Consider the following 27,641-nt stretch of genomic DNA (forward strand, 5'->3'; position numbering starts at 1 on the left):
GGTGACAGTCTTTTTAGTAGCACACATAGTCACCTTGAGCTTACACACAGGCCGCGCAACGTCGCCTCAGTGAGTTCACTAGAGTCTGAATGAATGCCTGAGGCAAGTTGTTCCACCCAAACACCAACCTCTGTTCCAACTGTGCAAGTGTGAGTGGATGTCTACATGCAGCAATCCTACGTCAAATTTCGTCCCAGAATGTTCAATGGGAGACATATCCCGGGAACGAGACGGCAATGGAAGAACATTAATGTTGTTCTGAGCCAGATAATCCATCGACACCCATGCTGTTTGAGGGCTGTAAAAGTCGCTGGCCTTGTTGACCTGTCAAAATTGGCTGCACATATGGCCGTTGGCAGTGGATTCCAGCAGCCGAAGACAGCGCCAAATCCTATCGCTGGACACTCACTGTCTGTTCCCCTTTATGAGTGACCCAGATGAACGGATCTTACGCATGAGTTGTCACCCGTGGCCGTCTGGTACGGGACGATCAGCAGCAACCCCAGTTGTGTAATGGTGGAAAGATGATAGCCTAATTGTCTAGCTACAGCGGTTGCAGAGCTACCTCCGTGCAACCTTCCAATGGTCATTCCCCTCTGTTCAGTCCTTAGTCTAGGCATTCTTTGTGTGTCGCGTACACCTCCTAGCGTCAATACAGAACTGTTTTTTGACACAAACCTTTATAAAGGATACCTCAGAGTGAAATGCATGCTTTCCATCCAGAACCGTCGATGCACGTGCTAAAATTATGGTTTTGCTGCACTGTTGGTTTGTTTGTGTGACTGTTTCATATGGACGTCAAATTGCCTGACATCATCTCTTCTGAGATCATTACGTCACTTTACCATGAACGTTCCATAAACATGAACGCTTACTTTCATGAGATTTCATTTTTTTTAAACTTGCGTTTCTTTTGCTATTCAGTATATATTAACAACAGAATCATCAGACCTTTTACATACCACATTCCTGCTGCTGGGTATCGGATTTCATAACAATATGGGCGAAGTAGCTGGAGCAATGCTGACAAAAACCGACATTTTAATTCTGCTGCCATAGTGGCAATGCCTGAAAGCATACTGGAATTGAGAGGGATGTTTCTGATGGCACCATAACTCAGATCATCTTTGCAAAGATAAAAAAAATTAAAATCTAATGGAGTGACGTCCTCACATCTTTGTTTTAGCAACAGTTAGAAATAGGACCTGATTTCAATGAGACATAACTAGATGACAGCCATGACAGGTGGTGTCTGGGTTATGAGTTATCAGAGCGTTATCTCATGTTATCAACCTGAAAAGCCATAAAGTGCATGTCATCCTTATAACTATTTATAAGTTATCAATACATAGTGATAACAGTCACTTTAACCTTTGAGTAGAATAAAAGACTATGTTATTTGAGAGGCATTTAAGAAGTTGTAAAGATGAAGGAAAACCAAGTTCTATGGATAGTCAACTTCTTTATTGCAATGAGTGCGATGTTTTGGTGTAGGTGAAAACGGTGTTAGTACCTAAGCCGAAACGTTGCACTCACTGCAATAAAGAAGTTGACTGTCCATAGAACTTGGTTTTCCTTCATAAGTGTGTATGGTTATACACCGCTTTTAGAAACATTCCAGCAATATCACCGAGGGACACCAGAAATGGGAATCGTGTCTTTGGCGTTACAAGTGAACACTTTAACCAATACACTACCCCACTGCCCCTTGGAGTAGAAAAAGGAACCACATCAATTTCATGAAATCCAAAATAAACATGACAGATACTGACACAGATCATTCATTGTCACACTGAAACAAACGACACCAGCATGTTGTACATACCTCCATATCAGAGACCCATCAAACATAACTTGTCATACATAATTGATCCTACATTGGAATGCAGTGTAAATGAGACCTCTATAGAAAAATCTATAAGTATCAGTGATTTTCTTGCAACACAGGTATATTTGTCCTACTGACGATGTTTGTATCAATTATTAAGTCTGGACTATCCTGGATTAAACCTATGATCAATATTGCCTTACTGTAATTACCTTCTCTAGTGTCGGAAGGAATTACCCTTATCCAACAAACACGCTCAAAACAACGACAAGTCTACTGACAAATTGAGCTAATTAGCTTATCCACGAAAATACTCATACAATATTAAAACCAAATCTCCCTGTTATCTGAGGCATTTCAACAACTCATAAAAACGTGTTTCAAGAATACACATTTCATAGTATTATTAATGAACTTAGTGAATGAACATACACTTGGTCTGGTCAGTACGTACTTCAAGTGGGCTTATTTAAGGTAAAACATGACAGTTTAACTGGTCAGTATGTGCTTCAAGTGGGCTTATTTAAGGTAAAACATGATAGTTTGACTGGTCTTTACGTACTTCAAGTGGGCTTATTTACGGTAAAACATGACAGTTTGACTGGTCTTTACGTACTTCAAGTGAGCTTATTTAAGGTAAAACATGACAGTTTGACTGGTCAGTACGTACTTCAAGAGGGCTTATATAAGGCCAACCATCACAGCCTGAAAGGCCAGCAGATACTTCAAGTGGTGCTATATGAGGTAAAACATCAGGCACTCACTGGACAGCCTGTATTTCAAGTGGGCTTATATAAGGTGAATCATCTCAGCTTGACAGCACAGTATGTATACTTGAGCATAAGTAGATATAGACAATCAGAGTATGACAGGACAGTATATACTTTAAGTGGGCTTATACAAGGTACAACATGGGAGCCTTACAGGATACCATCTTTTTCCAGTGGGCTTATACAAGGTACAACATAGGAGCCTTACAGGATACCATCTTTTTCCAGTGGGCTTATAGAAGGTACAATATGGGAGCCATGCAGGATACCATCTTTTTCCAGGGGGCTTATACAATGTAAACAGAAAGTTCACATAAGTCAGTCACAACCTCAATATGACTTCAAACATAATCACACAACACAATTTGGCCTTTCAAACCAAACTGCTTGTAGCTGAACGTAACAAAATAGTTCATTGTACAAAGCCATTTCCAGATTTCACTGAACTATGCCACACAATCCAGAGGGTTAAACTGACTCTACACCACAATCTCCAGGATGGTTGATCTGAAGTATGTTACTCATAAAGGATCAGATGAGTGAGTGAGTGAGTATTGCTTTACTCCGCTTTTAGCAATATTCCAGCAATATCACGGCGGGGGACATCAGAAATGGGCTTCACACATTGTACCCATGTGGGGAATCGAACTCGGGTCCTTGAAATGACGAGTGAATGCTTTAACCACTAAGCTACCCCAACGCCCCGGATCAGTTGAGGATGAGACGTGCTCTACAGTGACAACATACATGATCAGAACAACATGGTATACATATTGTCCATATCTGTTAGGCTGCCTGGAGGCTTAAAGTCAAGCAGTATTCTTGACAGATAACATGTCCATGTCCATGGAGCAAGTAGGTATGCACTTAAATGTCAGGCCAACCTGTGATGCTGATGTGCAGATTGCCACACACAAGTGACACACCCATCTAGCCTCTGCTACAAGTGACACACCCTTCAAGCCTCTGTTGCAAGTGACACACCCTTCTAACCTCTGTTACAAGTGACACATCCATTCTAGCCCGTTTCAATCAACACACCCTTGTAGCCTCTGTTTCAGGTGGCAAACCCTTCTTGCCCCTGATTCAATCGACACTCCCTTCTAGCCCGTTTCAATCAACACACCCATCTAGCCCCTGTTACTGGTGACAAACTCTTCTAGCCCGATTCAATCGACACTTCCTTCCAGCCCGTTTCAATCGACACACACATCTAGTCTCTGTTAAAGGTGACAAACCCTTCTAGTCTCTGTTACTCCAGGTGACAAATCCTTCTAGTCTCTGTTACACCAGGTGACAAACCCTTCTAGTCTCTGTTACACCAGGTGACAAACCCTTCTAGCCTCTGTTTCAAGTGACACACCCTTCTAGCCTGTGTTGCAGGTGACAAACCCTTCTAGTCTCTGCTACAGGTGACACACCCTTCTAGCTTCCATTACAGGTGACACAACCTTCTAGTCTGTGTTACAGGTGACACACCCTTCTAGCCTGTGTTACAAGTGACACACCCTTCTAGTCTCTGCTACAGGTGACACACCCTTCTAGCTTCCATTACAGGTGACACAACCTTCTAGTCTGTGTTACAGGTGACACACCCTTCTAGCTTCCATTACAGGTGACACAACCTTCTAGTCTCTGCTACAGGTGACACACCCTTCTAGCTTCCATTACAGGTGACACAACCTTCTAGTCTGTGTTACAGGTGACACACCCTTCTAGCCTGTGTTACAAGTGACACACCCTTCTAGTCTCTGCTACAGGTGACACACCCTTCTAGCTTCCATTACAGGTGACACAACCTTCTAGTCTGTGTTACAGGTGACACACCCTTCTAGCCTGTTTACAAGTGACACACCCTTCTAGTCTCTGCTACAGGTGACACACCCTTCTAGCTTCCATTACAGGTGACACAACCTTCTAGTCTGTGTTACAGGTGACACACCCTTCAAGCCTGTGTTACAAGTGACACACCCTTCTAGTCTCTGCTACAGGTGACACACCCTTCTAGCTTCCATTACAGGTGACACAACCTTCTAGTCTGTGTTACAGGTGACACACCCTTCTAGCTTCCATTACAGGTGACACAACCTTCTAGTCTGTGTTACAGGTGACACACCCTTCTAGCTTCCATTACAAGTGACACACCCTTCTAGTCTCTGCTACAGGTGACACACCCTTCTAGCTTCCATTACAGGTGACACAACCTTCTAGTCTGTGTTACAGGTGACACACCCTTCTAGCCTGTGTTACAAGTGACACACCCTTCTAGTCTCTGCTACAGGTGACACACCCTTCTAGCTTCCATTACAGGTTACACAACCTTCTAGTCTGTGTTACAGGTGACACACCCTTCTAGCTTCCATTACAGGTGACACACCCTTCTAGTCTCTGCTACAGGTGACACACCCTTCTAGCTTCCATTACAGGTGACACAACCTTCTAGTCTGTGTTACAGGTGACACACCCTTCTAGCCTGTGTTACAAGTGACACACCCTTCTAGTCTCTGCTACAGGTGACACACCCTTCTAGCTTCCATTACAGGTGACACAACCTTCTAGTCTGTGTTACAGGTGACACACCCTTCTAGCTTCCATTACAGGTGACACAACCTTCTAGTCTCTGCTACAGGTGACACACCCTTCTAGCTTCCATTACAGGTGACACACCCTTCTAGCCTGTGTTACAAGTGACACACCCTTCTAGTCTCTGCTACAGGTGACACACCCTTCTAGCTTCCATTACAGGTGACACAACCTTCTAGTCTCTGCTACAGGTGACACACCCTTCTAGCTTCCATTACAGGTGACACAACCTTCTAGTCTCTGCTACAGCTGACACACCCTTCTAGCTTCCATTACAGGTGACAAACCCTTCTAGTTTCTGGTACAAGTGACATGCTCTTCTAGCCTCTGTTTCAATCGACACACCCTTCTAGCCTGTGTTACAGGTGACACACTGTACCATATGTGTATCATTATCTATCAACAGACTTGACTCAATCAGTCTCCCCGATATATCTACATCTGCACCACTGGAGCCTAACACATACACAGCTGTTCCTTTCAAACCAGGCTATTTGTTCCATATCTCTTATGTGAATCAATCAACAGTGTTTAAAGAACACCCTAAACCCAACTGCATCCTAATTTACATCAGTAAAATAACCTCTTTCTGGATATTTCCATTGAACCTCAATTCCAGGCATGGTCTTAAATCAGAGGCACATTCCATTAAAATCAATAACACGACAAATCCACCGCTTGAAGTTGGTTATTGACAAAATCCATTCCCAGGCAAATTCAAGAGTAACAAATTCATTATTATAATCCAATACTACACTAAAAAACCAAAAACTGCCACCTACCACAATCTGGAGCAAGACCTCTTGTGATCCTAGGTTAAAGAAATCACCTCCAGTGGCCCCGTTATATTTCCCACAGAACTATCACACCAGTGCCTGTCAACAGAAGAATGAATGTAAAATATTAAATTGCACTCAACAAACACTTTTAAAAGATCCAGGTATAAGTTCCCTTCAGACAAGGATATATACCTACACAGCGCTGCTGGCTATTCATAAAACAATACAGCAAAGCGGAAATTACCAACTACCCTTGAAGATTTATTGCTGCAGAAATCAATAAGAAACATATAAACTTCCAGAAACTTGGCTTGGCAAAGCTGTGATTTGGCCCTGATTTGTTTTGGTACAAAGAGAGTAATTTGTTATCAGGAATAGGAACAGTGGCTCACAAAGCAATGGAAAATGGAAAAGAATTTAAATCTATTGGTTTAAATCGTGAAATATTTGTCAGTTACAGCCATGCGAAGTGGAAATTTAGTCTTAGAAAGAACATTTCAAACAAGCCGAAAACAAAACACTGAAAGCCTGAAGTGCTAATACAAACTAAACTGATGACACAGCATTAAATCTTTCTACCTTTAAGACCTAATTAGTCATATGTCACATCCATATTCCAACATGTTATCATGTACCGTTCATGAATGATGGCACAATTGATTCCAAATTGAAATAAACTCTCTTCAAACAGAATTAGTCAAATACAACCAAATGTCAAATGAAGATACGAAATATCACTCACACATTCTTTCACATTTCATATTTTGTTAATGTCTTGAAACACAAATGTCTGTCATAAAACAAGTTTTCAAAATTCTTGAAAATGCCACACTGGTGTTGCAGATGAAGTCTACAGGTTGATGAATGCCAACGTCACTCGGTGCAACGCCTTGCAAGTACAAAATGTAGAGCAATTTTCAGAACAAACAATCTACGTGAGTGTTGATAATTTCTTGGTTATTAGGTGATGTTTGCCACATCCCAAGGGACAACGTTCCACGTGGGTGCTGAGGCTGTTGCCGCGGCCGATGTTGCGGACTCTGCAGCAGTACATGTGACAGCCGTATCACTGCACTGTGGCATACTGTGGCTGCCAATTACTAATGATATTTGCTTAGACTGATCTCAAGTCAAGAAGCGTGACCACGCCGCAATCAATTATTGCTGTAATTAGAATGATGGAAAGCACTTGACAGTCATTATGTCTATTACGCAGGTGCAAGACCGAATGACAGACACCCTTACAATAGCAAGGACCATAAAGTGATGTTTTTATTTGAATTTTTAATTAAAATTTCCTTTCTGGAACGTTACATCAAGTAAAATATTTATTTGGTTTTGTGCTGACTGAGCGAGTTTTAAGCCATTGCTTCACACTATTGCAGCCATGTAATAGTGTAGAGTAGGGAGCTATGAGAAGGGGCGTGGTACCAGGCATTAGGTGAGGTCAGTGGAACAGTTCAGTTGGGGACATCCCACAATATTTCATCATCATCCAACAAAGGGCAGCAGAAATTTGCTTCACAAGCTGTACTCCTTTATAGAATCAAACCCGACATAGACCACTAGGCAAAATTTGAAAAATTACTTGTGGAAGTAATCCAAAAGCAGTGGATAAAGCTGGTGCCTTTTCTTTCTTCCCTCTTGTGTGAAACTACGTTCTTTTTCAATATGGGAATCAAGCATAGATGTTATAAGATAATAAGGCAACCGATGAACGACTATGCTACTCTAACCAACCAACCAACCATGCAAGAAGCCTGACTGTGTTGGTGTGGCTGCACATACTGATGGAACAGCTAACACTGGATAAAAAACTTGCAAACACTTATCAGTGAGTGAGTTGGGTTTTCAGCAATATTCCAGCAATATCAGTGGAGGACACCAGAAATGGGCTTCACACATTGTACCCATGTGAGGAATCGAACCCAGGTCTTTGGCGTGGTGAGCGATTGCCCTAACCACTAGGCTACCCTACCCCCTGATGGAACTAACTGACCCTCAGTCCACAATGGTTTGTGTCCTTCCTTAAAATGATTCCAGCTTTTGATTCAATTGAGACTTCGGACACAAACATGCTTATATAAATATCTGTTCTCATAAACTGTATCCAAATTGAATTGTACTAGCAACTGACACCCACATCAAAGAAGCGTTACTGCAATGTATTCATAAAATCTGATCCTTCGCTGTCTTATGGTTTAATGAAAGAAACGTTCAGTCATCATCACAATTACACCTGAAGCAGAAAGGCCATATTAACGATTTTTCCCCTTTTGGGTAGAATATGGGCAATCTGGAATCCATGTATATGTCTGCAAATTAGTGGGCAATGAAGCAGACCACTAATCAGTAGTAACATACTGACGAAGTAGCCATGGTGGCGTCGACTGGTCACAGCTGGACATTAACCAGTACCTCCTCATGGACGTGGAAAGTCATCGTTAACTGATGAGCTCAATTAGTTCATTAGTTCAATAACGGATATCTAAATGACCCAAGTAAATTGACCATGAGGATTTTTTTCAACTAAATTTCTATTCAATGTTTTGTGTTGCAGTCAGCAGTGCTGTGTCCTTCTGTAAATAGTCGGGTTCATGTCAGACAAGCTTTCTTGATAGCATTAGCAACACCATATGCCTAAGCACCCACTCTAAGATATTTGACAGTTGTAATGATTTGTATTTAAAACCAGTGAAAAACGGACTTAATATAAGTTAACTGGACATTAACATGTGAACATGCTCAATAAACAGCTCTTCATATTTTTTTAAAAACATTATCTATGGTGACACACTTAAGGTCACACATGAATATCTTTCCTGTGCCCTGTGCCACACATAAAACACAACGTATTTCTATCTATACAGACTCTTGGACATAATAGACGTTAGGATAGACCCTTAGTAAAACAGAATTTGACCAGACATTCCAGTGATTGATATGAGCATTGATCCACACAGCTGGAGAGAAAAGACAAGCATCTACCATGTGAGGGAGCTTGACCACCCTATCCTGCTAGTCGCCTTTTACGACAAGCATGGGTTGTCATAAGACCAATCCTAACCAATTCTGGTCTTCAAGGGTTTACAAGACCAAAAACATTTGACACAACATAAAACAAACAGGACACTTCCTGTCAGGATAAACAACAATCTAATTAAGATATTCAGAAACTGCATAACTAGCTTCTCAAATCTCTTTTCTCTTCTGAGAAAAAATGAACAAAAACATCTTACTTATCACAGTGATATTTAAAGTAATAAAATACTAATCATGAAAAGTATGTCTATGTGCATGTTTCCGATTACGTTCTCTGAAGGACCTTTGTCAAGAGTACCTTTGACTGTGTGCTATCACTTGTATCTGAGAGGTGAGAGACTTGTCGGGGGCAGATACACAAATAGCATACATGTGTCCTGCTATCACAGCCAGCTGCGGCAAACATCGTAAATATTTCATAAATCATTCCTCATTCCAAAATAATCAAGTTAATCATGTACAAGTGCACTCGATATCACGGCTAATGAGGAATACAGCTGATTATCTTTGTTTAAACAGCGATAAAAGTTTAAGGTTTTATGAGAAGAAATACATGTCGGCTAATAAAGTACATGGGACAAAATGTTTTGTACTTGGTTTCTGGAATGCTTCATTGAGGCTTAATCAGGAGTGGGTGGAGTGGGTGGAGAGGAGTGGGTGGAGCGGAGCGGAGTGGAGCGGAGTGGGTGGAGTAGAGTGGGTGGAGCGGAGTGGAGTGAAGTTTAGTGGAGAGGAGTGAGTGAGTGAGTGAGTGAGTGAGTGAGTGAGTGAGTGAGTGAGTGAGTGAGTGAGTGAGTGAGTGAGTGAGTGAGTGAGTGAGTGAGTGAGTGAGTGAGTAAGTGTTGTATTCAGCAATATTACACCAGACTGTCTGGTCCTGATTAAAATATTTACAGTGCCATTAGCGGCATATTTCTAAGTGAAAAGCAAGAAACAAACATTTTCCCAAAATGTCAAATAAAACATCAAGAAATAACATTGCCTCCTATCTTCACCAATACTATTTCTTTACTATGAAACCACAAAAACTGGGTCTAATTGCTACATCTATTTTATTTCAAACACTTGCCAAAGCATTTCAGAAACAACATTTGTAACCAGCTCATCCAAAAGAAGGCCTTAATGTCAGCAAGATTCATGTTGCTCTGAGCAAACTAGCTGGATGAAGAGCCTATGACAAAACATGGAGTCACATTTACACATGTAACTGTCAAACACCATTTATTACTCACCCGTTGAAGATATCACTGTTTAATAAGTCTATAATGTTATTACACATTGTGTAATAACATCACACGCGGACAGAACTATTTCACAACGCATCTCGGTTGTGTAATAGCATTTATACAAAGAAAATAATATGTTGGTTTAAGTCATTTGGTCCCTTTTTCATACCACTTTGTTTATTTTAAAAAAATCAAATTAAGTAGACTGATGTTGACAATGATAAATGAAAGGTATTCATACGCATGAGCCCTGTTATGATGGCATAATGCACTAGTTCTGTAGACACCAAACCATTCACTCATTTCATAAATATGGTATTACATGGGATTCGTTTAGTATTCTCTATATACTACATGACAGCTCTGCAGGCTTATGACAAGCAAAGGTAGACTTTGTAGCATGGGTAATGAACTGGTAGTATATGGTATAGCAGTTGGGATGTGCTGAGATCAAGCCTCAAGGATAAACTGGCTTGGTGTTTTGTTTGTTTTGAATGGAGACATCAGTTGGAAGTTGGCCAAACTTTCCGGATGAGTTTTACACTTCAGCACTGCACACTCTAGTGTTATGACATGATACAACATGGCCCTACAATGGAGACGGGATGTTAGAACAATGGTCAACATGCATGAAATAGACTTTGTTTTGGAAAATGTCGGCATCTCAGCAAAGCCATGTTGGTGATGTTGACAAACTTTGGAAAAGCTATTTGTTTGGCATTCATCATTTTTGTCAACACTATTTACAGGAACTAATGATTTTACCTGAGCAGTGGTAATCATATTGTGTGTGCCAACAAACAAAACGACTTGTGAAAACAATTCCTCAGGAAAGCTATGTAGCAAAAATGATTCCGTTCATATGACAGAGAAAAAAATGTGAAAGAATATCATATTAGGCATTTACCTAGCTCTGGTAAGTACCCATCAGTATCCCCTCCATGAATAATTAATTACTCTGCTTTATGCCAATCAGCAATAGTACAGTAATTCAGACTAATTCTCAGTTGTTATTAGTTAATAAACACTCCAACATTTGCTATAAAAGAATAATAAAAGAATGATAGGGAATATCTAAATATCATGTCACATTACAGACAAGACAGGAAGCTTGCTACTTGGAAGAACATTTTGTCATAAAAATGGATTTCTTTTCAAAATTCTATTATTTCATGGTTATGAACTTGAGTAAAAAGTGCTTTCATTGAAGAAAGTTACAAATTTTATGATATGTTAAAGCATTATCCACACAGTCTAAGAGGATGTATTCCATCGTAAACTCATATTGGCTTGGAATGTACATGGTAGAATCTTCCCTTAGAAAGAAAGTATGGGTAAAGTGGGCATGGCCTACTCAGCACCAACATTAAACAACTTCATCTCAGACGACACTGCTATCGGTGTAATTCATCATTGGCAGAATCTCACGCAGCATGTAAGTTCTTTGTTTATCCAAATTTCATTGCCAATATTGATCAATATATTGTCTCCCAGCAGGATTACAATCAGTTTGAAGAACAATATTCTCATACATGAACAATATGAAATAAATCTGCAGCTATGCTAGTAACTTGTACAATGGCACCTACCTATGTACAGTTAACCCCTTAAAGTGTAAAACGAAAAAAGTGTTTCAGGATATTAATAAGTGTGTGAGTGAGTTTAGTTTTACGCCGCTTTAGCAATATTCCAGTAATATCATGGCGGGTATCACCAGAAATGGGCTTGCCACATTGTACCCATGTGGGGAATCGAATGTAAGTCCTCAGTGTGACAAGTGACCTTACCGCCCCTCCGCTGATCAAGGAAATTTGATTTAAGTGTTTCAGATAGGTGTCAAGTCTGATTGGTCAACTGGTTGATCAACAGCAATACCACTCATGATGACTCCTCGGATGTAAGGAAAAATCCTGAACCTGATTCCAACCAATCAATGGATAACACAGTGATGGTATGAACAATGGATAACACAGTGATGGTATGAACACTGGATAACACAGTGATGGTATGAACAATGGATAACACAGTGATGGTATGAACAATGGATAACACAGTGATGGTATGAACAATGGATAACACAGTGATGGTATGAACAATGGATAACACAGTGATGGTATGAACAATGGATAACACAGTGATGGTATGAACAATGGACAACACAGTGATGGTATGAACAATGGATAACACAGTGATGGTATGAACAATGGATAACACGGTGTGATGGTATGAACAATGGATAACACAGTGATGGTATGAACAATGGATAACACAGTGATGGTATGAACAATGGATAACACAGTGATGGTATGAACAATGGATAACACAGTGATGGTATGAACAATGGATAACACAGTGATGGTATGAACAATGGATAACACAGTGATGGTATGAACAATGGATAACACAGTGATGATAAACAATGGATAACACAGTGATGGTATGAACAATGGATAACACAGTGATTGTATGAACAATGGATAACACAGTGATGGTATGAACGGTGTTTTCACAACACACTTTCCATCAAGAATTGTCATATCCTATCAGCAGATATGAACACTTACTTTGGACAATCCACTGCGTCAGATAATTGTGGTTAATCAATCAATTCATTATCAGTTAATAATTCATCACTGTTCTTTGCAACTCAACTGATCATTCATCTCTAGCTGTACTGCGGTATGCATACTACATCAAACGTAATACATTCACCTCTTTAGACCTGGGCTTAAAACCCAATATAACATTGAATAATTACCCCGACACAAGCAGTTGGATCCAACTCTGTCTCAATTTAAGTCAAAACTGAAGGTGTACCTGTTCCCAAAGTGTTATGATTGATGCTTGTGCTATTTTTGCATGTAATATGAGCGTGCCATCGGGGCAGAGTTAAGTGCCACATAAATGACGTATTTTGTTTCATTATGACACCATCATCTGAATGAGCTGTGATTCATCGTTGTAATTAACATTGCATTGTTTCAGCGATATAGTGACAACACAAACATCGGAATAAACACACAGTACAGTCACTTATAACACTAAAAACTGCCATCAAGGTATATACTGTCACTATCGGGGTCTTATCATCCTTTTATATAGTGAGTGAGTGAGTTAGTTTTACACCACTTTTAGCAATATCACGGCAGGGGGCACCAAAAAATTGACTTCACACATTGTGCCCATGTGGGGAATCGAACCCGGTTTTCGTCGAGATGAGCAAACACCTGAACCACTAGTCTGCCCCTTTTTATATAGTGCTAAGATGCTGTTTGAGTGACAGTATACCTTGATGGCAGTTTTAGCATTACAAGCATATGACATACATATTAGCGTGACACACATATCATAGGCAGGAACAACTGCTGATTATGGCATATCAGCTGGCTTTGGTTCTGTGATTATATTTTGGCAAGTCTTTGTTAAATTGAAACACCGCTAATTGTACCTGTAATAAAGTTATCCAATGAAGGTATGCATGACTGAGGTCGTGTATATCATTGCTTTATCCTCCTCAGCTTCAAGTATATTTGTACACATGATAAAATGTAACTGTATATTTCTATATTTGTTCTTCCCGGAATGCCATGTGATGATCACATTGATATTTTCACTACAGATAAGTATACTGCATTACACGATATAGAAACTGAATACATTTATTTGTTTCCTAACATCAATGGGATGATGAAAATTGATTAAAATTCTCAAAGAATATCTACAATCGATGGAAAAGGATAAAAGAAAGAAACAATTTGTACTCAGTTTACAGACTCGTTAACCTTTCAGAGTCTCTTCAGCAACATTCAGCATCTTCCGCTTTCATAGCCAGTGACATGATGAAATGAGTTATCAGTTCAACTATGTTAACTGGTCCACTTTTGCACCACTTCATTTCTACAATCAGGAAATGCTTTCACATGTTTAAACTGTCTGAATGTTCAAACTACTTTACGTGAAGCAGTCGCTATATACATACAATCACAAAATGCTTTCATACGTTCGTCATCCTAATGATGAAACTTACCTACCCTGAAGCAGGTAAACACGACAGCTTTTATCTTCGATTGGAGCCATTGTGGTCCGACATAGCTCTTAACACTGCCAAACCACACATGGTAATCAAACCATATTTCCCACAATACATTGCACAAATCACCAGATCAAACACAAGTATCGTGGCGTTACCAGGTCCAAAATGTCAAGGGTGTCCAACACACGCCGAAATTCCCACTTTTTGCCAAAGCCCCTTCAACAAATACCGCAATCGTACATTAACGCTCGGCAAATTTCACGATTCGGGTTGCGTTGTCAACACTGCTTGGTAGGTCAAGTTTACCTAGGTGCAAAAAGGTGAAAGGTCGGCTAAGAGCAATTATCCAAGCTTGTTGGGGAATGTAGCAAAACATTGACAGGTCTTAGAAGATAAGTGAGCATCAACTTAAGAGGCCATGAACATGTGGTTGATGTTGGAAACTACGCTGAAGGATTGACACTGCTTGTAATGATGAACTGAACCAAGAGTGCTTATACAATGGCCAATTGGTAAAGAGAATGTGTCAAAATGTTCATATTGACTTGCTGTACAGAAATCTGTCCGTATTAAATTTGAATAAGTGTACAGATATGTGTTGGTGTTTATATTGATGGAGAGTATATCCTGTATTGCAGTGATTTCACACTGATGGAAATATACACATAATTCTAGAATTCCACCTAAAACTTGTCCACAAAATAAATCAATCTATTTTGCAGTAACAGCGAGTACTGGACACAATGTTCACAATATCATTGGTCGTCACATACTGTTCCTTCTGGTTCACCAAAGTGAGTGATGTTCCAGGAGTATCATGGCAACTGGGCAAACCAGTGGTTGATATTATGACAAACATTCCTTACTATCAAATATTTAAGACAAACAATCAACCAAATCACAAAGTCTGATGATTCAATTCAATTTGTGAACCTTTTTGTGAACTTTTTCTAACTAGTTGTCAATGGCATTCATCAAAACTAATAAGCTCAAATGATATTACATTTATTCTACAATCAAATTTTGAATTACTGTTTGATGGATAACAAAATATGACTCAAATTGAAAATATGATTAGTACATAATGCAATGAAACTGTATTGCTGTTGTCTCTGAAGTTCTACCAGTAAAAATAACATCAAACATGTTTGATAATATCACACTAGTAAGTGCTTAACTCAATACACCATGTAAGTGCTGTTTTATTATTACCCTATTCCATGGGTCGATTTCTTTTATTATTACCCTATTCCATGGGTCGATTTCTTTTCTCTACTCCATGGGGAGAGTACAATATCATAGCAATAATATCAGTAATACATAGTAATTTCTGCAGCTGATACTACGTGATTGAGTGAGTGTGTTTAGTTCTACGCCGCTTTTAGCAATATACAAGTAATATCAGTGAGTGAGTGAGTATGGGCTTCACACACTGTACCCATGTGGGGAATCGAACCCGGGTCTTCAGCGTGACGAGCGAACACTTTAACCACTAGGCTACCCCACCGCCTAAATATCACGGAGGGGGGACACCAGAAATCGGCTTCACACATTGTACCCATGATGGGAATAGAACCCGGTGTCTTTGGTGTGACGAGTGAACGCTTTAACCACTAGGCTACCCCACCGCCCCTGATATTACAGAAGCAACATTTCACTGACAAGCAGAAAATAAACAACCATTTCATTATCAATACTCTTATCAGTATTTGAAACGAGTTTCTATATGGCTATAGATTAAATAGCATGGACATATGACTGCAATTTCAAATCACAGAACACAACACGGACAGCATAATCTAAAAGCTGAAAGGTTATCAATTTGTGGCAATGATATGAAAATAGTTACTAATCTTCAAACATATTTTGAAAAAAAAGGTGAAATATATCCTGTATTATCTGTGCACCTGTAAGTGTGAGGAGTTGTCAGTTTCAAAGGGGCGTACTCGATGTCAAACACACCTTCCTTACAGAGGCCATCCTGCCTGCTGCGACTGAGTAACACAACATACATAGTTGTCGACACCGAAAGGCATTAGTCGCTAATCAACTTTGTCGTCAAACACTACACATACCTGGATGAAGAAGAAAAGAACGGGCTAGAACATCCGGAACAAGCTATTCCAAACAAGGTCAATATCATGTCAGTTTCGCCCGGTGGCTAGTCAATTACAATCTGCTCTCCACACACTACTCCTTCAGGTAAATTGACAGTGTTTGTCAGCTCTCAGGTAGCCTTACACAAACACTGGCAGGGATTGGGTAAAGTTTCAATAGCTGTCCACCAAGTCTTTATAACCAGTCCACTTACCAGCATGCTTTTGTTACTGTTGGATTACCTCACGTTCGAGGTGCTATATACATGTGCATGGCGTGAGCCCCATTCAGTAAGCTCGTGAGGTTAGTGTGAAGCTATATGGGTCAGTGTCTCTATACTAACACACAGACTCACAAGCTGACATACAAGGCAGCCCTCACAGCCCATGGAGGCATTTGATGACTGAGGGTGGATGGTCTATTTTAGCACGGCTGGGCTATTCTCTACTTCATTACATCAATTGTAAATGGATATACACGACATCAAACAGGAAGTCATTACAGGCTTCACATTTATATATCACTGTTGACTGTGACATTTAGATGGTCTGACAACTGGTGGGGTTCATATTACAGATCAAACAATTAGCATTTTTTTCTGAAGAGGCTACTGACATTTATCTCACCATATCAGACCTCTGATTCATCGAACCTGACACAACGTTTTCTAACTTGTAAGTAAGGTTCAGTTTGTGCACCAAAATATGAGTGAGTGAGTGAAGATTTCAGCACTATCGCGGCAGAAAACACCAGAAATGGGCTTAGAAGTCAAGTGGAGTGTGTCACATGTCACCAGACTGGATTACTTTCCAAACCCTAGTTGTCACTACCACAAGAGACCTCACTGACAGACTGGGACTGGTTCCACTTTCCAAGCCCTAGTTGTCCTACCACAAGAGACCTCACTGACAGACTGGGACTGGTTCCACTTTCCAAGCCCTAGTTGTCACTACCACAAGAGACCTCACTGACAGACTGGGACTGGTTCCACTTTCCAAGCCGTAGTTGTCACTACCACAAGAGACCTCACTGACAGACTGGGACTGGTTCCACTTTCCAAGCCCTAGTTGTCAGCTACCACAAGAGACCTCACTGACAGACTGGGACTGGTTCCACTTTCCAAACCCTAGTTGTCACTACCACAAGAGACCTCACTGACAGACTGGGACTGGTTCCACTTTCCAAGCCGTAGTTGTCACTACCACAAGAGACCTCACTGACAGACTGGGACTGGTTCCACTTTCCAAGCCCTAGTTGTCACTACCACAAGAGACCTCACTGACAGACCGGGACTGGTTCCACTTTCCAAACCCTAGTTGTCACTACCACAAGAGACCTCACTGACAGACTGGGACTGGTTCCACTTTCCAAGCCGTAGTTGTCACTACCACAAGAGACCTCACTGACAGACTGGGACTGGTTCCACTTTCCAAGCCCTAGTTGTCACTACCACAAGAGACCTCACTGACAGACTGGGACTGGTTCCACTTTCCAAGCCCTAGTTGTCACTACCACAAGAGACCTCACTGACAGACTGGGACTGGTTCCACTTTCCAAGCCCTAGTTGTCACTACCACAAGAGACCTCACTGACAGACTGGGACTGGTTCCACTTTCCAAGCCGTAGTTGTCACTACCACAAGAGACCTCACTGACAGACTGGGACTGGTTCCACTTTCCAAACCCTAGTTGTCAGCTACCACAAGAGACCTCACTGACAGACTGGGACTGGTTCCACTTTCCAAGCCCTAGTTGTCACTACCACAAGAGACCTCACTGACAGACTGGGACTGGTTCCACTTTCCAAGCCGTAGTTGTCACTACCACAAGAGACCTCACTGACAGACTGGGACTGGTTCCACTTTCCAACCCTAGTTGTCACTACCACAAGAGACCTCACTGACAGACTGGGACTGGTTCCACTTTCCAAGCCGTAGTTGTCACTACCACAAGAGACCTAACTGACAGACTGGGACTGGTTCCACTTTCCAAGCCGTTGTCACTACCACAAGAGACCTCACTGACAGACTGGGACTGGTTCCACTTTCCAAGCCGTAGTTGTCAATACCACAAGAGACCTCACTGACAGACTGGGACTGGTTCCACTTTCCAAGCCGTAGTTGTCAATACCACAAGAGACCTCACTGACAGACTGGGACTGGTTCCACTTTCCAAGCCGTAGTTGTCACTACCACAAGAGACCTCACTGACAGACTGGGACTGGTTCCACTTTCCAAGCCGTAGTTGTCAATACCACAAGAGACCTCACTGACAGACTGGGACTGGTTCCACTTTCCAAGCCCTAGTTGTCACTACCACAAGAGACCTAACTGACAGACTGGGACTGGTTCCACTTTCCAAGCCCTAGTTGTCACTACCACAAGAGACCTCACTGACAGACTGGGACTGGTTCCACTTTCCAAGCCGTAGTTGTCACTACCACAAGAGACCTCACTGACAGACTGGGACTGGTTCCACTTTCCAACCCTAGTTGTCACTACCACAAGAGACCTCACTGACAGACTGGGACTGGTTCCACTTTCCAAGCCCTAGTTGTCACTACCACAAGAGACCTAACTGACAGACTGGGACTGGTTCCACTTTCCAACCCTAGTTGTCACTACCACAAGAGACCTCACTGACAGACTGGGACTGGTTCCACTTTCCAAGCCCTAGTTGTCACTACCACAAGAGACCTCACTGACAGACTGGGACTGGTTCCACTTTCCAAGCCGTAGTTGTCAATACCACAAGAGACCTCACTGACAGACTGGGACTGGTTCCACTTTCCAAGCCGTAGTTGTCACTACCACAAGAGACCTCACTGACAGACTGGGACTGGTTCCACTTTCCAAGCCCTAGTTGTCACTACCACAAGAGACCTCACTGACAGACTGGGACTGGTTCCACTTTCCAAGCCCTAGTTGTCACTACCACAAGAGACCTCACTGACAGACTGGGACTGGTTCCACTTTCCAAGCCCTAGTTGTCACTACCACAAGAGACCTCACTAACACAGTGGGACTACAGCCACAGTCAAGTATTGGCTAAGTAAACCAGTGGTTGACAGCCTGAGTGCAATTCCACGGAGTAGAACAACACACAGTGAGCCAAGTCCAAGAGTACAAACATCTGAAAATGATTCAGCTGACACTTATGACAAGCATAGGCTGTGGGCAATCTATTCTGCTCCGGATTTCCCCCAAAAGAACAGACATTTGGTCCTACTTGCACTACTTGGAATATATTGACACAGTTCCTGATATACACAAAATGGAATAATCAATACACAAAAAACTCTGTTTCCCAGAGGAGCAATGTTTGATTAATTTATGTCCTTGTTTTATTTTCCAATCCAGGAATTCTTAAATTTAATCTGTAACTGATGACATAGACTAAGGCTTAGTCTCTGAATATATATAATTTTGATAGTAACTAACAAGCCCTTTTAAATTGAAATGGAGCCCAGAGATTCAGAACCTGGGGAAATCTAGACTTGCTTCGTTCAGGGCTTTACCACTACAGGGAAGGCTAGGCTGTAGGGAAAATAATGTGGTTCAGGGACTGTGAGACAGACTACTGATGACAATTCAATCCCAAATTCAAAATAATGTGTGGCTGATAACATACTGGGCAAAGAGCGACAATTCTAATGAATTGATGGGTCAGTGTTGCTCTGCCATTACATAACTTCTAGCAAGAAGATGTGTGATCATGTGTTTTTAGCAAGCATCATAAGTTGGTATGTAAATTATTTCTCTTCTATTATCAGTTATTATTCACATGCTGTCACCGCTATTCCCATGCATACAATCAACACCTGACAGCCTCCATGACACATGGGAAATACAGTCTCCTGCCAATATTTCCCAGTTAACAACAGACAACAGAAGACATCCCAAACAAAATCCATAGTCTCACTGACAAAGATAAGTCAATCTTAGATAAATATGAAGTGTAGTAGTACTTGAACAAAACAAAAGACATCAATTTATCAGAATAAGTGCTGGAGTAAACCGCTCAACGGGGCAAGTTGCCTACGTAAGTCTCACGAACCTACATTCATTACAAAAATACAAAGCACTACATGCTAAGATAGACAGCACAGCTCACAGCAAGGATATTGAGATCCCTCCTCCAACATAAGTTGACTCTGGCACAAACGGAACATCACAGCCCGTCACCTGATATGTATCGCGAGTGTCCGAGAATGACAACTGTGGTATGCTGTCAAAAAGGCCATTTGTATTGATCTCCGCTCTAGTAGGGAGAGTGTTCCTCGTGTAATCTACTTCCACGTGTATGCTGGGATAAAAACAGCAACGATATTTATATCTGTACTGTTTGAATGCTGTCCTTTCAAGAGGACAAGCCACTTAAATCTAATTTCTGGTTTCGATCAATAGCTCTTGTATATTGACAATGAATAGAGACACCTGGTATGAAGGAAAACGTTTCGTGTCAAAACAAAATTTGAATTGCGTCCACATATCAAGTTGGCTATTAAAAAATGAATCTCATAAAAAAGTTTCCAGCTTACACACTCAAAGATATTTCTCAAGTCACATCGCCTCATTATACCTCATTATTATTTCATAATGACATGAAATGGACGACCTCATACAATCATTTTAATCAATATGTAATTGCTGCAATCTCTTCATTAACAAAAAATGATGGTTATTACAGAAATAATTATCTATCTTACTAATTACTAATTAGAAAAGGACCTTGCACACATCAATTGAAAATATGTTTTGAAAAATTCTGTCGTAATGGATATGCAATGGACGACGAAATTCGCATTTCAAGCTTTCGGGCATTGAAGCAAGCATGGCCGGTATCAATGACAGAGAACCACTGTTAACAGACATTCCACAAAATGCTTTGACAAGACAGTTTAATCCTGAACATGCTTTGGTGGTGATGACACAAATTTACTTACTTATTTACAAACTTAACACAAATCCTTTTGCATATATCACTATCACTCAGCATTCAGAGCAGCCTGGGCCCCTCCTCAAACAGACAGTTAGGTAGATATCCACGACATCTGGGACGCTAATTTCAGTAAGCATGTGCGACAGCTGTCATGCTCTTTAACCTAACCAGGAACAAAGTTCAGAGCATGCAGTTGCCTGTGTCCAACTTGACAATCAATCCATAAACTGGTTGTAAATGTACAATTTTTAAATAATGACTTTCATTGGAGTAATGACAAATTCAACTGACAGTTGTATTCACTTGAGCGGCTATTGACAGCAGGAAATCTACGAGAGCCTATCAATCACTAACCCATTTCACCAGATGAAATATACGATAATAGCTCTCACTGCAAATAATCTACTGAGGAAGTGAAGAACTTAGATGTTCTTCATACATTATTATAGTGTCAAAATCGCTTTATGAACCTCATGTTTACGCTTCATAAGGAGTCGGTTAGACTAACATCTAGCCTCTGAAATGAACATATTTTACAGAAAAAAGGCTCATAGTGAAAAACAAAACAAAATATAATAAAAAGGAGCCCTGAGACTTTCTTCATTTTCAGAAGCTGTGGAAATGAAGACTTGCCACATTTTCTAGACTTGTGTGGGATTTCTTGGATATATTCGCTTCAGGGTCTGTATGACAGACTAGGAGTCAGTTTAAAACTGGTTCTATGCAAGTACTGCTAGTCGTAAGAGGAATAACAGATCAGGTTGCCTGGCTCTGCCACTGGATACATGTCTGTGTACCTCAACAATGTAGGTCATTGCTCACTATATCAATCACTGGATTATCTGGTCCAATTTACAGGCAGTCATGTATTTGGGATATTGCCGATTGAGGCTACACAACATACTATAGGTTTACTATCATTGGTTTGTTTGTTTGTTGTTTAACGCCACACTCAGCAATATTCCAACTATATGGAGGTGGTCTGTAAATAATCGGGTCTGGACCAGACAATCCAGTGATCAACAGCATGAGCATCGATCTACATATTTGGGATACAATGACATGTGTCAACCCAGTCAGTGAGCCTGACCACCCGATCCCGTTAGTCGCCTCTTACAATAACTGACTGACTGAGTTTAGTTTTACGCCGCTTTTAGCAATATTCCAGCAATATCACGGCGGGGGACACCAGAAATGGGCTTAACACATTGTGCCCATGTGGGGAATCGAACCCGGGTCTTCGGCGTGACGAGCCAACGCTTTAACCACTAGGCTACCCTACCGCCCCCCTCTTACAATAAGCATGGGTTACTGAAGACCGATTCTAACCCGGATCTTCACGGGTCTGTTCACTATCAGTTCCTTAAACACTCTTGCACTGATCCACTGACCAGGGTGCTGTTGTGCTAAGCAAGACAAGCAACCTGAGCACTGACTCTTGTATATAAGTCCACTATAAGGTATGGGAGTTTCCATCACCTTTGCGCTTAGATTGCTTGTGAAAGTGTAGAGCATTGAGCATGGTTAGGGTATTGATTTGGTCCATTACACAGGAAACATATTATCATTTATATATTGTTGCTGTTGTTGTCACTATCTTACTTCATTCATCAAAAATTTTCTTGTTCTTATAGCAAAAAAAACCCCATAAAATCAATTAGTATGCAACAAAGTCCATTTTTTCTCAATATTGCAGATGTATTTAAAATGATAATTACACATAATCCCATCCTTCAGCTCACACAAAACAAGCAACATGCAACCAGTAACTAACACATCAATACAGATCACACCCTTATTTCAACATCCTCATCATTGGACTGAGCCAAACACTGTTTTCACTGTAATAAAATCAGTCTACACATGGTTTAGCCCTTTGTTGGCATGGAAGCCTGGTCCCCAAATAATGAAGGTAGTTAAGTTGTAAACAAACTCTTCTGCATCATTTCCCCTCACAAAAAATCGGTAATTGTATGTTGACAAGACTTTTTTTGCTTTTTATTTTGAAGAGCAATCAATAGGTTTCGATCAGACAAGGACTGGAGCTTATCAAAGAGATGATGATAAAACCATGATTGATGACCATTATTACCTTAATTATTAATACAACTGAATGTCATCCATCTCAACCTCCAATAATTAGTGCTGTAAATATATCAACCTCATGCCATTATTAATCACTTAAATACAGCAATGCTTATTCTGCTTGAAATACAAAAAAAATAATTATTTATAAATATTAAATAAGGAGTGAGTGAGTGAGTTTAGTTTTATGCCGCACTCAGCAATATTCCAGCTACATGGCGGCGGTCTGTCAATAATCAAGTCTGGACCAGACAATCCAGTGATCAACAGCATGAGCATCAATCTGCACAAGAGGGAACCGATGACATGTGTCAACCATATTAAATAAGGAGAATATGGGCACCATATTTTCAAAACACTTGAAAGAAAAAAATTAAAGAAAGTGAAAAAAAATTTACCTCAATTTTATTTACACTTAAGTGACTTCAACAATTTCAGCCTTTCAAATCTATTTTGTATGTGCTTAACGCTAATTTGATAAACAGGTTTGCAACATCTGGTTAGAAATGTCACCAACAGTATTTCATTCTGAATTCTACAAAAACAAACCAAAGCTCTGGCCAAGTATCTTACGTAGGGATATTATACAGATGTTCGGGTCAGGCGGTACAGTCCATTTGTTAAAGGCATTACACTGTAACAGATCCCTACAAAAGTCATGCACGTTCATCATTCTACAGTGAGTCTGCGGTGTATGGAGAGTAAATGTTCTTTTAATGGCTGATAACCAGGAGGATCTCCATGATGCTTCCCAGAATTTATAACAATGTCACTCCTTGCTTCAAGAGTGGTGCAAATGATCTTTGACACATTCCTCAACATGTTAGTTGTAAGTCCAAGGCCCCCTTTCACAAAGCTATCGTAGCCTACGACTGTCGTAAGTCTATGTTACAGTATAGGAGATACGATAGTCGTAGGGCTGCAAAGCTATGTGAAATGGGGGCCCTGTAACCTCTTTTATTTTCTCTGAAACTGACATGACAGATCATGAAACGTACACCACTTAGTCAGAAATATGTACTTCTGCCACCTATTTTAAGCATCAATCACACAAATATCTTAGTATCACCAATATCTTAGTATCACCAATATCTTAGTATCACCAATATCTTAGTATCACCAATATCTTTTATCAAACAAAAAACTAAAACAAAAGAAATCCATGACATTTTCCTCTTCAAACCTTCCACCAAATTCCATCTGGTGTAAAATGACATCTGTGTAATTGCCAAGTACAAAAGGGCATGTATCCTCCACGAATTAACAAAACATACAAGCATATCGCTGACAGGGTTATTTTCACTGTTAATCACTTTCTACGGTTGCTGAAAAAAAAATCACAGCCAGTTTACCACTTGAGTTTGTGTGATGCTAAGACTCACTGCAGTTACCTTAATACGTCTACCACATAGAGCTACAACATAGAGCCTCAGGTCCTTCCATCTGCACAAACTATGCGAAGCAGTATTTAAAGAAGAATAAGCAAATAATGTAGGAAAAAATACCACAAATATTGACCCAAATATAATTTTGGTTTCACATATTTTTGAACTTCTGAATTCTGTACTATTTTTTTCAGTCACCTTATTCTGACATTGAACTGTTATATGTCTGCGTGATCGTTCACTAAACTGTGATGCAATTGTATTCAGTCATTTCTGTTAGGTATTGGAAGAAGTTGTGTTTTAACAATGTGTTTTAACAATAATTAGTTGTAAGAATGTATTACTATCAATATTGTTTCTCTCTCTCTCCCCCCCCACCCTTCCCCACACACACACAAAGTATGGAGATGGAGGCTTGACCACTGTTGGTGCTATCTTTTATCTGTTATAACTACTACTATTATTACTGGGACAGTAGGGTAGCCTAGTGGTTAAAGCGTTCGCTCGTCATGCCTAAGACCTGGGTTCGATTCCCAACATGGGTACAATGTGTGAAGCCCATATCTGGTGTCCCCTGCTGTGATATTGCTCTAATATTGTTAAAAGTGGCGTAAAACTAAAACTCACTCACTGATTAAATCTTATACTGATATTGTAATTGTCCTCCCAAACTATTATGTCCTGTCACTGTTACTTTGCATGAATTTGTATTGATTTGCAAAAACTAACTTTTACAATATAATTACATACTGTATATCATTTCTCTGTTCTTTGTTGGTTTTACACTGAATTCCTTTGCATTTAATTCTGGTTGCTTCAATGTTGAAATCAACACATTAAAGAATTGTTTCGTCATTAGCATTCATGTTCGCTCAAGGTTTACTCAATTTTTTTTTCATTAACTGCTTCTCTCCAGGGAAAATATTTTAAATGCGTTTTCATATTTTTGTCATCTTTTCTACAAAGTGTTAGACAATTTGAGATGATTCAATAGTTAACAATGAGAATTCCTTTTCAGCATTTTTTTTAACCTGTATAAAAAGTCATACCCTTTTAGTTGTTCAATACTACTGCCTGACTTAATAATAAGGACTTTCTTTATCTGTTTTTAAAGTAACATGTTTATGAATGTACATCTGTAATGGAAGGCCATGTTTACCTTTTCACAAGTTTTGAGTGCACTGGATGCATGATCAATTATTATTCAAAAGATTAAACTTAATTTTTGAAACTGTACTTTCCTATTTTCACTTTCCAATTGAAATTAAAAAAAGTGTTGTTTAAGCAACCATTATCAACCGAACCTATTACGTCAACATCATAGAAAGGTACTTCAACCTTGCTACAATCGACTCTGTGTTCAGGCATGTCCTTCAGGATTTATGTGTACCAGAAAAAATAGGTCCTTTGATATAATACTAATAATAAAAGTGCATATTTGTAATGCACACATATCCACGCTCGTAAGCATACTCGTAGATTAACAACTAGTCTCTGAAATGAACGTATTTTACAGATAAAACAGTTCATAATATTAAAAAATAGAATATAATGAGAAGTACCCCTGAGAATGTCTTCATTTTGACAAACTGTGGAAATCTAGACTCGCCACATATCCTAGATTGCATTGGCTTTCTTGGATATATTTGTTTCAGGGTCTGTATGACAGACTAGCATACTGATGGCACTAACATAATATTACCCCAGATAACCCAAGTCCTAGAAACTCTCAGAAATCAAGCTGCCAAACATGGTCACTCATCCAAGGACTCACTGCGCCCAAAGTTGCTTTGTGACCTGAACTCTATGCACAGGACCACAAACCACAGTTAACTCTGCACACAGCAATATTCCAGCTACATGATGGCAGTCTGTACCAGACAATCCAGTGATTGACATCATACACAAATCTAGACATCTGTTATACAATGTCATGCATCAACCAACTTAATGAGTCAGACCACCCAATCCACTCAGACACCTCTTAGAACAGGAATCCAGGACCAATTCCAACCTGGGTTTTCACATGTTAACGAAATGTGATTTGTAAGAAGAATGGATCTACCATAAACCATACAAACTTATACAAGGAATTTCAAACCTTTTTATCATATATTCACCTCATTTCCCCTTTCTTCAAAGCAATCCAGAAGGTCCCTTTTCCCACAAAGCTCTAAGTTCCAATTAAGAAGTGGTGTGAGATCAGTAGGGAGGTATCTGATAGTTCCTCTGCTTAATAACATTGCTGTCGTCACCTCGACCTCCCCTGCCGCTGATGAGATATATGGGATAGGCTCCCATCCTGGGATGTTGGGGAACACCTGTCATGCAGGCCAATGTATGCCTTCCTGTTCTGATGTCCAGCCTGATGTGACCCCTGAAATATGGCTCCCCTGATGATCACAGGAACAGATGATGGTGCTGAGCTTCCTCTATCATGGTCTAGGTGACTGTAGGTGACTTATGGACAAACTTCATGGGCTATCAGATGTGTCTGAGGATGTATGTGGTCACATGGTCTGTCCAGCCAGCTGTTTGATTGTACAGGTGTGGAAAGGCTAAATCTTTGTCACTATTGCTTACCTGTGCTATCTTAGCCATCACCACAAGCAACCTTTAGGTTAATCCTAGGTAATCAGATCAATGTATTTGCAAGAAGCTCCTTGAATAACTATCACACCCCAGGAGAAGTACAGTTTGTGCAAACATGAGCAGTGTGTCATCTGTTTTAATTCCAGTAGGACGTTGTGTACAAACTGTGTGAGCTGAGCTATGGCACAAAGGTGTACATCCTCATTCTTCAACTGTCAAGTAGTTCCTGAAATGAGATCTCTACAACTCTGTTTTGGCTGCCACTGAGATAGTCATCACTG

The 27,641-nt window shown here is 40.3% G+C and overlaps 1 protein-coding gene across 10 annotated transcripts in view; it reads right to left on the reverse strand.

Annotated features, from left to right (window-relative positions):
- Nucleotides 1–27,641, reverse strand: part of LOC124260854 (zinc finger CCCH domain-containing protein 10-like) — a 292,806-nt gene that overhangs the window by 50,488 nt on the left and 214,677 nt on the right. For 7 of the 10 annotated variants that reach the window (XR_006894195.1, XM_046695174.1, XM_046695169.1 and 4 more), the window contains one exon: nucleotides 5,964–6,056. The gene's annotated coding sequence lies outside the window, so the exon portion shown is untranslated. Of the gene's footprint in view, nucleotides 1–5,963; nucleotides 6,057–16,336; nucleotides 16,504–16,572; nucleotides 16,686–21,302; nucleotides 21,399–27,641 lie in introns of those variants that run through there. The other 3 variants (XM_046695177.1, XM_046695176.1, XM_046695175.1) reach the window with 3 other exon arrangements.

Source organism: Haliotis rubra, unplaced genomic scaffold (genome assembly GCF_003918875.1).
Source record: "Haliotis rubra isolate DU_JTF1 unplaced genomic scaffold, ASM391887v1 Scf78, whole genome shotgun sequence".
In the NCBI taxonomy this organism is placed as follows: Eukaryota; Metazoa; Mollusca; class Gastropoda; order Lepetellida; family Haliotidae; genus Haliotis; species Haliotis rubra.